At 51.8% G+C, this 11,784-nt stretch overlaps 1 protein-coding gene and 1 long non-coding RNA gene across 4 annotated transcripts in view; one reads left to right on the top strand and one right to left on the bottom strand.

Annotated features, from left to right (window-relative positions):
- SKI (SKI proto-oncogene) overlaps positions 1–11,784 on the bottom strand; it is a 135,847-nt gene that overhangs the window by 48,169 nt on the left and 75,894 nt on the right. The window lies entirely within an intron of this gene.
- The window catches only part of LOC308181346, a 79,468-nt gene that overhangs the window by 31,691 nt on the left and 35,993 nt on the right, over positions 1–11,784 (top strand). The window contains exon 2 of the long non-coding RNA XR_013941426.1: positions 136–11,784. This exon is cut by the window's right edge and continues 35,993 nt beyond it. This is a non-coding gene — a long non-coding RNA (uncharacterized lncRNA). The remainder of the gene's footprint in view (positions 1–135) is intronic.

The raw sequence follows: 11,784 nt of genomic DNA, 5'->3' as shown, positions 1-11,784 counted from the left end.
GTATTGTTCTGGGCCGCTCGCGATGAAGGCGGCAGGCCTGCGAGCAACAGCACGCGGTGCCCTCCGTGCCGCGCCATTTTTCAGCCAAAATTGTCTAACTTGTTGCTTTCTACCTGCCTTTTTGGTTTTCTCCAGCAGAACGAGCCCTTCCAAAAGGAGAGGGGGGTCGGGGATCCACACGCGGCCTGCAGCAGGCTCAGAGGGTCTTCCAGCCAAGCAGACCACAGCATCGTAAAACCCCCCCATGAAAACCAAACAGCCCATTCACTTTCCTTTGCAAATAGGATTTGCACAAAAAATGGACGTAAATACATTCTGTTCCCTATTAAAAAGGCATCTGTGGCATGGGATAAATACAAAAACAACTCTCAAAAAGGCTATGCTGGTTTCCAAAGAGAACAAAAAGTAGAGGCCATGGGAGACAGGCGCAGATTTCCAGTGTGAAGCTGGCCCAGAAGACGCCCTGCTCCTTCCTTCCCCCACAGGACAGTCTCTGGGAGCACACAGTGCGCGGGCACTGCCTCCCCACCGGTAAGGGAGACAAACCCCACAGCCCGGGGTACCTGCACAGGGGCATCCACGAGCCCGGAGCTCAGTCCTGTGGGCTTCTGGCAGCGCTGTCCTGACAGGATCGCTCTGGGACGCCCTGGAAATGTCCCTGGACAGAACAAGGTGACTCCCTCTGCCCTGTAGGGAAACTTAAGGTTCATCTAGCCGTGTTCACGTAACGCTCTTGACGTGCTTGTTCTTGCATGTGGGACATTTCTTAGGGTTTTTTTGTACTCACAAGCAATGGAAGAGGCTTGCTGGCCCTGCCCGTGCCCTGGAAGACGCTCACACATTTCTGCAGGATCTTCCTGGACTCCACCACCACCACGAGCCACCCCAGACACGGTGAATGTTTGTTCTGACACTCAGTGGTCTCTGTTCCTTTCCCTTCCCACTTTCCCTTATGGTACGGAGGTGAGTGGAGTGAGAGGTCAAAGGTTTTTATGTGCATTGTGCTCCACCGACACGCGCAGACTATCTGATTCTGCAGCTTTTTCTACCTCAAGCCACCCTTAGATTAAGATCACTTTTGCACGCAGAAGAATTCCTCCAGCACCTCTTCACATGACTCCTGCACTCCTGCTTCTAGCTCCACCGAGCCACGTGTGCCAATAAAAATAAGAGCTCGCTCCAAAACACAGACGGTGTGGAAGAAAACTGAAGGCGAAGTAAACCTAAGGCTTCTCGGAGTCTCCATTTTAGCTCCTCAGCGCTCGCTGGCCCGCGGTGAACTTCACAGCATCTCCCACCGACGCCGGCACTCGGCTGCCTTTGAAGCATTTCTGCAGCTCCGCTGGCAGACCCGCGCCCCGTGCCACATGCTGTCCTGCCTGTAACAAATCCCTTTATGCTAAGTATCCAAAAGGACACTGTAAATCACCAACTGACCTTAAATTGCCGTTTTATTTGGGTCACATCCTTCTAATACAGCTTAGAGTGAGTCACTGACTGCAGCGAGCAAATAATAATGGAAGGGGGGGACGGGACACAGGAGACTTCCCTCTTCAAACAGCGCCTTACGAGCAGAACCCAGGGATGCCCGGAGTGGCAGGCGGAACGTCCCGCTGCCTCCAACCCCACACAACTGGGAACCAGGACTCTGAGCTTGTTTCCATCCCGATGTCGGACACTCCTGAACCTGCCTAGCATGTTTTTTTCCATATATTAAATGAGCGTAATAACATCACGAAACTACCTAGCTCAGATAATTAAGAACAAACCCAAATACGACAGAAAAAATGAAGTGCACAGGACTGCACCACCATACAGCTCCGCAGTCAATGATCTGCATCCAACAGGCTGAGGCAAGAGGGGAGAACAAGGAAGCAGTAAGCGGAAGAAGTGACTTGCCGCAGTTTAGGGCTCCTGGAGTATTTTTGGTTTGCCTTCCAACCCAAGAAGCCTCAAAGCTTTGAAGCAAAAGATTTCGAAAAGGTCACAGTGAGCGAACTCCCGGCCTCGCAGTGTTACAGCTATTCCTTTGCAACGTCAGGTAAGGAAACCAACACGGCCAGGGAGCATGGAAATGCCGAGTGCAAACCATTCCTGCGCTCAGGAGGCAGGCTCGGAGCTCCCTCGGTGCTGCTTCCCCCCAGGCCACGGGAAGCGCTGCCCGCAGGGAGGGCAGGGAGGACAGAACAGGCCACGGGAGGCTCGCAGGCACAAAGCTCGAGGAATCCAGCTCTTGGGAGAGCACAAAAAGGGGCTGGGACTGCTCACAGCCAACCACGGTATCCTGTAGGCTGTGAAAACAGCATGTTCCAGACAAGTTTGGTGGCTCCTGCTTTTGTGGGCTCCTCCAGGGCAGATGGTGATTCAGCGCTGGGAAGGAGGGAGCTCTGGTGCTCCCTGCCCCGTCCTCACTGCAAGGGGAGGCCGCAGAGCCCCGCCAGGGAAGCTGGCGTCCCACTGGACCCCATCTGCTCCTCCATGCTGCTCGGGAAACACGCTGGTAAGAGGTAAATGCAGCAAGTGCAGATCTGGGGGGCTTTAAAAGCCCCGGGACTACCAGCTGGACCCTGCGAGCTGCCGCGCACCGTGCCCAGCACTGGGGCAGCCCAGCTGCACGCAGCAGGCTCCTGGTGGCACGAGCAGCAAATCAAGGGCGTGGTGACACCGGTGACCGATTCAGAGCCGCACGGGATTGAGCAAAGGGAGCTCCCCAAAGACTGAAATGATGACCCAGAGTGGGCTCTGACCTCATCCCGGTACAAGTCCCAGATTTAGTTATTTTATTTTTCACTGTTGATTTTCCCGTGTTGGTGGCGAGCTGCAATTTTGTGCCACGATGCGCTGGGCGAGGCAGAGGTGCAGATTCACTCGGATCAAAGACTCCCCGTGCCCCCCGCACCCCTCAGGACACCGCCACCTCTGCGCTCCTTTCACCGAGCAGCTGCGAGCAGCAGCAGAACCAAACAACCGCGGTGTCTCGCTCAGGTCACGGCGGAGATTCCCATCAGCGCTCTGCCATGTGACTTCCAGCAAGTTGCCTTTATTTACCCTAGCTCGAGCGAGCTCAGGATCAATCCAGCCGCGTGAAGCGCAGCCCTGCCTCGGTGACCCCACCGATATTTCACCCCAGCACCACGAGCTCTCCTCCCGCGCCATCGCCGTCCTGCTCCCATTTTCCCCGTTGCCCGCCGCTGCGACCCTTGCACAGTCACACATTTGGTTGGAGTCCAGCATGCAATCGCACCAGCAATAAACAACTCGTCTCGGGATTTTATTCCCCCCCACCCTTCCCTGTCCTGTGTATTTTGTCTGAGACTGCGGTTCCAACACCCAGACAGAGTTATTGCAACCCGTCTTTTTTACACACTGCGCAGACTGTCTCCTCAGCATGATGCATTTTTAATAGGTTTTCTAAACGCAGACAACCAGGCTGCTAATGACAAGCTTTTTTTTTTTTTTTCCCCTTTTCCTCCTCCTTTTTAAATCTTTTTTTTTTTTTTTTCACAAGGTAAAGCTGCTGCAGAGCTTTGATGGCTCACTGCACCTTACCCAAAGGAGCACAGTTCAGGTGGCAAACAATTGCAAAATTTACAGCACTCGAGCGGTTAAGGCTGTAACGTTCACCCCACAAAGATTACAGTCCTCGCTTGCCACTTCGATTAGGTCCACCACACGTTTCCCTCTCACAAGCCTGTTCTGTTGGAACATAAAGCGAACAAAAGCTCTCAGGATGCTGGGCACTGAACCAACACCAGCTAAAGTCCAAATTTAGCATCCTACAGGCAAAGCCCATCTCCTCCTGAAACACTTGGCCAATTTGGGGAGAGCTCCTCCTCCTCCTGGGGCTGAGATGGAGACGAGAAATGAGGCAGTCTGCTCAGGGCACCTCTCATCTCCTGTCCTACCTCCATCTCTCCCATTTCTCTGCTTCTCCGCTAATCCCCCTGCGCTCCCGGCGCCTCGTAAATCGCGAGGCTGTCCTTGCACCCATCAGTCCCCGGAGCTCCCTGGCACAGGGCTGGCCCCACGTTGCAAGGCGTTGCTTCAGCGCGCGCCAGGTGCCACGGGCAGGTTGCTAAATAACAGCACCAGGGGAAGGAGGCCGTGGCAGGGCGCGGAGGTGGCTACAGATAAGCAGAGGACGGCGCGGCAGGCAGGCGCTCCTTGCTGTAAGCCACACGGCAGCACCCTTCCTAAGCCTTCCCAACCCGACTGCAATCCCAACTTTTAGAAGTCGAGCTCCGATTTAGCCCCGCAAAGAAATCTGCATGTAAATAAAACCCAGGAGCGCTGATGTCACTAACTTCTTTTCCCCCTGCTTTTCCAAAAACGGAACTTTCAAAATGGGCCAAAATTCAGGAGAAAAGGCTCTACTGTCTCCAGAGCTAAAATGTACCAGTTTGACTTGGCAGCTGCACAACTTTCCACTGATTTGATGCTTTCCCCCTCCTCGAATTCTCCCATCCAAATGCAGCTGGAAATGTCGTTAGAGAAAAGAAGAGGCATTTCCTGTGCGGTTCCCCCTCCCCCTGCCACATTCTTGGCACAAAAGGGAAGGGAAAAGCTAAAGAGACAGTGTGCATACGCGGGAGAAAGAGAGGCAGTGTGGAGGGATTTCTGGCTGCTCCCCAAGAAATGTACAACAGCAATTGCACGAATCAAAAGAGCCAATTTACCCCCTTTCTCCGCGGCTCTGAAAGCCGGTCGGTGAGGCACTGGTTCGGTATGGGGTGGTGGTGAGGGACACGAGTGGCACCGCATCCTGGAAAGGAGGCTTTCCAGATACTGCAGTCCCTAGAGGAGAGATCAAGGATACTGCCCGTAACCAGCCACACACAGCTTAGTGACTTACACCTTAAATCCAGCTGCACTAAAATCCTTCAGCAGTCCAAATGGATAACAAATAATGCAGGAAAAAAAAAAAAGAAAGAGAAAAAGGCATGTTTTAATGCTACAGAGACCATATCTGAGTGCCTTTTTTCATATCATTGCTACGGAATTTGAGAAACCAACCAAAGAGCAAACGTTTTTAAAAGGCAACAACTGAGGTTTTTCATACGACAAGTTTCAAGTGTCCCATTTTTCAGAATGTGTGCGTTCAGCACTTTATGAAAATCAAATCCCTCTAAGGTATCCAAATCCGAGCACTCGGAGGGGTTGGCACTTCTAGAAACGGCCTGAGGAGCCCCACATGTGCTGGGACACTGGCTGCTGCCCAGTCATTTTGCACTTTTGTGCACTGCAAAAAGCAGCCATTGTCCCGGCTCCAGAATTCATGATGCCACTCCCAAGCTGCCTCTAACACTCAGCGTGCTCTGTGAAACCGATCCTACAGCAAGAGCCCTAAGCCGGGGTATTGCGAGCTGACTTCCCCTGGTTTCACTTAGTCACTCTCCTCCAGAATGGATCAAAGCCTTCACAAAGGTTGAGTCAATTTAAACATTCAGTTTGCTTCTTGAGCTGTGAATTAAATGCATTCTTTGGTGGCTGGGTAGGGATGGGTGACTCAGGCTGTATAAACATTAACTGACTCTAAAGCTAATGGGAAAAAGAAATATGGGAAGGAGAAAAACAGAATTGTACATGACTTCTGGTTTCACATGGCAGGAGAACCAGATTGGGTTGGTGCACACTGTGCATGTACCTGGTATCGCTTAGTCTGTTATTTCTAGAGGACACCCCTACCTTTGAGATTCTGTAAGTTTCAGCCTGAAATCCACATCCACACGGGGAAGGGAACGTATAAAGGGTGTGGTCTAATTACTTCCTTCTTTGTTCAGCAATCATCGCTTAGCAGTCCGAGGCTATCTATACCCTTTCTTCCTCCTTGGCAGAGAGGAAGAATTCTCGGTTCACTGACAAGACCTTGCTCTCTCGAAAAACTTTAAATTTATCCTCTTCTTCCTGTAGTAACATTGCAAAAGTTTCCACGTATCTCAAACAAGGGCACAGTGTTACAAATACATGCGTACACAAGCAATCTCTGTCCCAAAGAGTTTACAATCCAAAGAAGAAGAAAAGACAGATCCCTCTCTACAGATCTGGATTACGCTCAGAGAGGATTTACGTGGCAGAGGAACGAAATGGATATATCCTCAGTCCCAGCTCCCACCACAGTGCCTGTGACTCTCCTCTGCGCTCCAGCACCACGCGCCCCACGGCACAGATGGCATCTAGATACAAGAGACGGGCGACTCCAGCACCGCGTGCGGGCCACCTGCGGACGCTGCCGGCCTCTGCTCAGCGCAAGAAGTGCCCTACCTGGAGCCGGGCTGCCCCTCGAACATGGGAAAGAGGCAAAGAACCAGAGCCTGTAACGACTCGCTAAATTGGTACCGACACCTTTGTAACCACCGAGGGCACTAACCTCTCCTTATCTGTCGGAGGCACAACGCAGTACGCGCTTGGCAGGCGGCACCGGGAGCTGTTTAACGCTGTTGGACTTGGAGATGACTCAGAGGGTCAGCTCCTACCTGTCTGCTCTGCTGGTGCGTTTCACGATCTTCTCTGCCTTCCATTAGGGAGGGAGGGAGGTGGTCCTCAGGATGTCAGCCACGCTCGGAACAGCTGTTAATTTCCCCATTTGTGTGCTCGGGAGCTGGTGACGGACTGTGCAGCGCATTCTGAATTGCATTAAAATTGCATTAAACCTCTTTACAGCAGCATAAAGGAGCCTCAAAGTAAACAAGAAGGGCCCCATAAGAATAGATCTTAAACAAATGGTTTCTATAATGGTGCGAGCTCTGCTTCAGCCCAGCCACAGGTGTAGCAATGCGCTGTGCTTGTACGCTCCCAGGGTATGCCTACGCTGAGAGACAAGGCTGCTGAGGCTGCTCTGAAGTTCTAGCTGACCGAGAAAAACAGCTCACGTTGGCATGACTGCTGGTGGATGTCCACTTCTCTACGTATGCAGACATCTGAACCCCCACATAAATCATTTTCTGAATGCTTATAATACTTAAAGATAAATTCAGGAGAGGTGAGAGGCCAAAGCTACAAGCTAGATCCTTGAGGGAGAGCAACTGGCAAGGGGCATCTTGGCCTCTTCTTCCTCCACTACATCCAACGGCGTCCCACGCACTGGGACCTGTACCTGAAGGACAGCGTACATATTCCTTAATATAAATAGCACAAGCTATATGAAAGCTCAGTAAAGCTGGCTTTCTACGCATTTTTCTGACATCTTATGTAGGCATGCATTAAGGAGAATTCAAAGCCTCCTAGAATATAAAAGGAAACCCACCATGAATAAAAGACAATTTCATACGGTCCTCCATATATCAAGGCAACCATTAGAGCTTTATACATAGGAAGGGAACATTTTGGAACGAAAGCAAAAGTAATTCACTCCCATTAAACAGACGTGGTTTATTTATCTCCCCCTTGCACCGATTCTCCCCGTGCTGCAGCACAGCTCTGGCTCTAAAAGCAGGCACACGGGGCATACCGGCAGCAAGAACAGCATTTATCTACGGTTTGCTGTTTTTCTAGAAAAGGAAGTGAAAATGCAGTAACATGGAAAGAAGCTTAAATTAATGCTGCAGATCAACAAGAGCTGCACCACACTGGCTGGCTGGCTCTCTTGGCTCCAGCTCACAGTATTTTCAAGCAAACTCTTTGCAGACAGTCGCAGTCATGCCAAGAACATGTAAGTAACTTTCTTCCTGCGGATGTCCTTCTCCTCCCCTTCCCTGCATGTTGAGAGGGAGAAGGTGTCCATCCATGAAGCACCAACCAGGTGGAAATGCAGAGCTCCCTTACGCAGCAGAAGACAACTAACCCCGAAGTGAGAGGCTGCTCCTAAGGCGTACGGGTACAATTCTGGCATTCAGGAACCTAGAACAGTTCAGGCCTGTGCATTTTCAGGGGCAGAAATGGACGGAGGACACCACAAAGCTGCTGTGGACTCCCCCAGTAAGAAACTGGAGGCCTCACTCCAAACTAGGACGCTTGCTCACTGACAGCACAGGACTGATGTCGCCTTGCCTTCACTAAGATTTAATCTGAGCCGCTCCACCTAGGCCTGTAAGTGAAGGTCCATCTGCTTAAAAAGTCCTTATTTCAAGCATCCTGAGCCTCCAAACTCCAGTGCATTACGACTGGACACGTACACACCAGGGCCAGCATACACAGGCAGAGGAGAGGGAGAAGTGGTGCGAGGACAAAGCTGCCGGAGGTTCCCCACCGCGTCAATCCGTGAAGGGCCTCGGGCTGCTCCCCTCTGCCTCAGTTTTCCCAGAGCAAAAACAGGGGTAACAGCGATCTGCCACTGCAAAACTCTGACCCACGCAACAGGCAAGGCTTAAAAATTATTAACTTACTTCTTGAACTCGCTTCAGAGCCCGACATTCCGATACCTCTAAAATCACTTTGGAGCACTGAAGCCCACGGCACTGCTCACGACCTACCCCGAGGTGACGCGGTGTCTTTTGAACGAAGCGGATCCCCACAGGTTCATTACACTGCTGCAGCTTTTCCTTCCAAAGTTGCTAGTCTTTACCACGGTTACCAGTGCGGTTAGATTAAGTTAAGAAACTGTGGTTAAAAATTTGTGGTCATACCAAGTAAGTGGAACAAAAGCGGTTAAACTCGGGAGAGGTGGGGTGAGTGGAGAAAAGGAGGAATAAAGTCTGGTACCTTCTCAAACCTTCCTTACATGCAGCCATGCTCACTTTGTTCTGTGAAAAACGAGGCAAAATACCCTCCTTTTACTGGCAAATCTCAGTGGTGATAACCAGATGTGTTGGAATTTACCAGGCAGCAACATCCACATGGAAATAAACACTTCAGCTTTGTCGGGATGTTTATCCCTGGTGTGTGAACATCACTGCCAACTGCACTTGGATACTCCCAGCTGTTATCACCATTATTTTGCGCTACAAAACTGGAAGGACGGAAACTTCGGAGCTGCCAGGCCCTTATCAAACGGCGAGGGATCTTTCTTCGGATGTGAACTGCCAGGCGTTTTACACCAGCCGCCGCGATTGCCGCGCGCAGGTAGGGGAGCAGCGACGCCGTGCCCTCACCCCGGGTGACACCCGGTGCCACTTAGGCCAGTCAGCGCCCCTGGGTGACTGACCCGCCTGACACGGAGCAGCCTGGCTGCTGGCCGGCCGCTCTCTCGGAGCCCTTGTTGCTTCCCCGGGACACTTTGCATACCCGCTGTCTGCCGCCGCTTCCTCCCGAGGCCGGCGAGGCGCGGCGCGGGCCCAGGGCCAGCTCGGCGCGGAGCAGGTGGCAGCCAGGTGGAACCAGGGGAAGGAGAGATGAGATTTCCTCTCGTCTTGAGGAGCTGCGCTCCCTGCACTGAGATCATGCTCAGAAAACAGGTGCTGGCGTGCCATATGTCTCGGGAAAAGTCACACTAAGCAAATTCTGCCCCGTGACAGAAGAATCCCTTTTTCTTTAGGTATCAAACCCCTGAGACTCTGGGTTTCTTAGGGAAAAGGTGCCAGGAGCGTAACATGTATTGACGAATCTTACAGCTGAATCTATGTGTGACGATATTTAGTCCATTACTCTCTTTCTGTCTACAAGATAAAAACCTAGAGCCTGCCGTAGCACCGTACCAACGCAGCACTGAGAAACACACCCGGGTCTTCTGCTTTTCACTGCTTCCCTTTCAGATCCTTTAAGCCAACGAGTAGAAAAGTGATCCAAAAAAACTCTCAGCCATAATTATGTTAAACTTTATTAGGAAGCCATTAAAGAATCCTTGGGGTTGTCAGAAAGGCCTAGCAGAAACACTTAAGTTATCTGCCTCCTGTCCTCTCTTTCACCCCTCCTCTTGGCCCTTCCTTTGCAGATGAGTATCTTGCACAAACAGAATTACCTTTGATTGCAACAGCTGAACTTTTGAGAGCAGTGAAAAGAAGCTTGCTGACTACAGGGAGTGGGTTGCCACAGACATAAACACAGGAGAGCAGACAAGAAAAACAAGTTTTAATTAAAGCCACTTCTACATAATCAATTTTCCTTTTTGTATCATGAAGTCCTAATATACGTCTAAAGAGCCCGATACAACCGGCACGCTGCACAAGCGGCTTCAGTGACTGAGAGCAAGGTGGCAACGTGTGAAAAGCCTGATCCTGCAAAGCGCTGAACACCTTCAAAGCGGAGCGGCTGCACAATGCAGCTGGGGGAGGAACTCAGCCGGTGACACCGGCGACAGAACTGCAGGAGCATTTCTGCCTTGCTTTCAAAGCCCGAGATGAAAATGCAAGAGCGGTAACCCCACTGCGGCAGCACTTCAGGGGCCCACCAGCAGCTCGGGGGCCACCTATGCTTACCCTGGTTGCTCTGCGCAAGGCTCGTTCTCCCAAAAAACCTTGTAATTTCATGTAATGTTGCGGATACAAGGTGGAGGAGTTGAGGCGGCTCGTTCAACATCCCACAGTTGGCCAGCTGCAAAACTACGTGTGGCTCCGGTGTCCTTAAGCCAGCGACCGCTACAGGCTGCATCCCAAGGAGCAGTAATTAATTCTTACACAGAATCTGAGGGCCTACATTTTTACATCAAATGCTCTAAGTTTAATTGATGTAATCCGAGAGAAGAATTTGGGGTTATTTTTAACCAATGGCTGCTGCTGCTTTTTATGTATATATACACTGAGCAGCCAGCTATTGCCAGGATCATTTTACATTGTGTTCGTGCATAACTGGATATACGGACTTATATAAATACACACATATAGACACATATGCACGCTCCCTCCCTATTTTATCTATGCATTTTAGCATGTATGCCGGAGAATAATCACACGTGCAAGGAGCCCAAGCATATGGTATATCTTCCTGCCCTTCTTTTAAACGATTCCCTTTAAACCAATCAGCTCTCGCAATCTTTAGAGACTTGTAATTCGTCGTGACATCAGAAGAGAGAAATTAGTCTACAGCATTATAAAAAAAAAAAAAAAGAGCAAGCACAAAGAAATGAAATTTGCAATTCACGGGCTGGGTGGTTTTCGGGGTGGGGGTGGGAGATGAGGGAAGCCGCTGAGCTTTAAACCCAGAGGCCGGGCATGCCCCCGGCCTAGCTCCCCACCGCCACCCCCAGCCCTTTTTCCAAGTGCACAGCGCCTGTAAAAATTCCTGCGCGCTATTTGCAGGCAAGGTCACTGCGAAAGGGCATGGCTGGGAGCCAGGGTGTTTTTCAGCCGAGCTGCAGGGAGGGGAGGGGAGGGGAGGGGAGGCTCAGGAACTCAATTAGAAGTTTCTCCAGTCTAGCCAGGAGGCTGGGAGCCCAGACTGCGGCTGTTCCGTCCTGCGAGCGGCCGCCCCGTCTGCCCGGCTCGCCGCCGCGCCAGGCCTGACGCATTTCGCAGGCATCCTCCCAGCCGCAGGAGGGAGGCCCGGGAACGAGAGGCAGCTCGGCCTCAGTGGCCTGGTAAATCCCTGGGTGTTTTTCCGGCAGGACACACACCGGTATGCAAGGCGCACGTCACCGGGCCTTTACCGGGCGTTTGTGCTGCGCTCAGCGGGCACCGCTGTCGCTCTGAGTGCGGGTACGTGGTTAAGGAGAAGCAATCTGTGGGGGCAAGCCTGCCTAGAGATCTGCTGAGCTGCCCGTGCAGTGCTGCCCTGCCACAGCCGCTCGCCCAGCCCGCAGACGTGAGCCTTTGTCATTCAGCGACAAGCGGGGCCGTCCCCAGAGCACACCGATTCTCCGAAGCCTCATCTGTCTCAGGGCAGAGGAGTACCGCAGGCGGGCGCAGGAACGCGCTCCGTGCATGTGAAATACAGTAAAATGTCACCCAAGGGGAACCTTTGCCCTAAAATTGTCGC

The sequence above is a fragment of the Anser brachyrhynchus genome (genome assembly GCF_964034855.1).
Source record: "Anser brachyrhynchus genome assembly, chromosome: 21".
Taxonomy (NCBI): Eukaryota; Metazoa; Chordata; class Aves; order Anseriformes; family Anatidae; genus Anser; species Anser brachyrhynchus.
Note: the sequence above shows the minus strand (reverse complement) of the source record. Positions and strands in the feature narration are given on the sequence as shown.